This window comes from Palaemon carinicauda, chromosome 36, assembly GCF_036898095.1.
Source record: "Palaemon carinicauda isolate YSFRI2023 chromosome 36, ASM3689809v2, whole genome shotgun sequence".
NCBI classification, from domain to species: domain Eukaryota; kingdom Metazoa; phylum Arthropoda; class Malacostraca; order Decapoda; family Palaemonidae; genus Palaemon; species Palaemon carinicauda.
In genome coordinates this window covers 75,780,064-75,782,563 of record NC_090760.1, presented here as the reverse complement: position 1 = coordinate 75,782,563, position 2,500 = coordinate 75,780,064, and the positions used below count along the sequence as shown (strand labels likewise).

General features: G+C 30.2%; 1 protein-coding gene across 1 annotated transcript in view; it reads left to right on the top strand.

Moving 5' to 3' along the window:
- The window catches only part of LOC137628917 (potassium channel subfamily T member 2-like), a 671,513-nt gene that overhangs the window by 213,028 nt on the left and 455,985 nt on the right, over positions 1-2,500 (top strand). The window contains 1 exon segment of the mRNA XM_068360201.1: positions 225-1,331. The gene's annotated coding sequence lies outside the window, so the exon portion shown is untranslated.

The following is a 2,500-nucleotide window of genomic DNA, read 5'->3' as shown; positions in this document are numbered from 1 at the left end:
ATATATATAAATATATACATATATATATATATATATAATCTATATATATATTATCTATATATATATATATATATATATATATATATATATATATATATATATATATATATATATATATATATATACAGTGAAACTGCATTTTCCGCTCTTTGACAATACACGTGTTATACTTGTTTTATATGCACTAGTTATTATCTCTTTATGATTGCCCTCTTTCTCCTCAGGATAAATGTTCTTCACTTTTAAAAAGAAGACTCCAGCCCCAAATGCCTTCAATCTTACTCAAATCACCGAATGACGAAGACACGTGAATGATTCTCTTCACTAGAGCAAAACTCCGAAGCAAGCTACGCTGATCGTCATCATTTTCCCGTTTTGATGTTCCCACACGAAGAGTTTTAACTGTGAAGATTTTTTAGTTCTTAGCTGATAGCAGCAGAAACAGTATTTTCAGTGCACGGGTCACATGAGCAAGAGGCTGGTTTGTGAATGTTTGCAAAGAATACTGACAATAAAAGACATTGCAAGAGTTTTTCAGTAGGAATAGCCGATAATCAGAACACTCCCCCTAACTCGAAGTTCTGTATATGAGAGTCTGCTCTTCAGAAAGAAACCACTCATCAAAATAGTCTGCTTACCAAGAGTTTCTTCCAGAACATCAGATTGCATGTCTGTTTCATGTTCCTTCCTTAGCGATTTTACCACCAGAACAGGCCGTGGCTTCTACTTTTCGTCAGCACTTAAAACGCCTATTTTACCCATCTGAAAGATGATAGAGTGTTTTGATGTGCTAAGGAATAGATGGATAGTACAGAGCACCAAGAGCTGGCCTGCGTCTCGACCATCTTCACCCTCATTGCGCCGAGGATTAGATTCACCATAGCCAAACGGACATCGCTTCATTCCGCGCTTAGTTAGCCTGCTGCAAGATTCTTGTAAGCTGGTTTCTAGTAACTTGGCCTGTCTTCAGAGCTCTTACTTTACTGGCTTGGTATAGACTAGGTTTGCTCAAGACTGGCTTAGCTTTCAATTGAGGTATCTCAAGATTTTGCTGTACTGGGTACATTCCAATTTGGTTCCTTCAAGATTCGGTGAAGCTTGAATTGAGCTATCTCAAGTTTTTGCTTAACTGGGTTCATTCAAACTTGGTTACCTCAAGATTTGGTCAAGCTGTCCAGGATTCAACCGGGCTACCTCAAGATTTTCCGAGGCTGGCTTCCATCAAACAGATCCTTATGATTTTGGATATGCACCAGTCACAACTCTTTAAGTCCCTCACTCAATACGTATTTTTGCTACGACTGTGATACTAAGAAACACGATTTGTACTTGTAAGTATTAAGTATTTTTTTTTATACCATGCATGAAAATTCTTTATATAAGGAACTTCGTGGAACATCAGTTCTGAAATTTTACATTTTGAATTCAGTACTTTTCATTAAATTCGCTTTTAAATTTCTTTAATTAGTTTTCAATTTATATTTGTGCTTAATTTTGATGAATTGAATTTTTATAATTTATTATTTATTATGGAACATCAGTCCTGAAATAAAAAGAAAACAAATAATTTTGAAATTTTTCATGAATTTGATATTTTAATATTTACTATTAATTTTCAAATTTTGAATATGTTTAATTTTGATGAATTGAAATTAAGACTAAGGATATTTCTTTTGATTATCAGACTTTTTGAAAACTGAAATGTCCAAACTTTGCTTTTTTATAATTTTACAAATATACAAGTTTCATTATAAGACTTTTTGAAAACTGAAATGTTCAAACTTTGCTTTTTCATAATTTCACAAACATAAAAGTTTCATTATAAGACTTTTTGAAAACTTAAATGTTCAAACTTTGCTTTTTTGAAAACTGAAATGTTCAAACTTGGCTTTTTCATAATTTTACAAATAAAAAAAGTTTCATTATTAGAATTTTTGAAAACTGAAATATTCAAACTTTGCTTTTTCATATTTTTACAAATATAAAAGTTTTAAACTGAAAAGAAGACAAAATGTTACTTGGCTTTTCCACTCAGGATTTGCTACTAATTTATTTTTGGATATAATTTTTATGTATTTAAGATAATGTCACTGGAACAGATGTCAGCAATAATCTAAATAACACGTAAAGAAAAAGAATGTTTTGATAGCTGAAATAAGAACTACTTGAATATAGTTGAAATAATTATTCAAGTATCATTTTTTATTTTGATACACAATTTTGCTGACATTTGGATTTCAGAGCTGAGAGTTTGTAATAAATAAAATCCACGATTCTCGAAGCAAATTCAGCTATAAAATTTAACTTCTTTACAACAACTAAACCATCTTTTAAGGATTAAAACTTCTGAATTCATTCGTATATATTTTTTATTAAATTTTAACAGATTTTATAAAATTAACTTTTTTACAACAACTAAACCATCTTTTTAGGATTAAAACTTCTGAATTCATTCGTATATATATTTTTTTATTCAATTTCAACGGATTTTATAAAATAG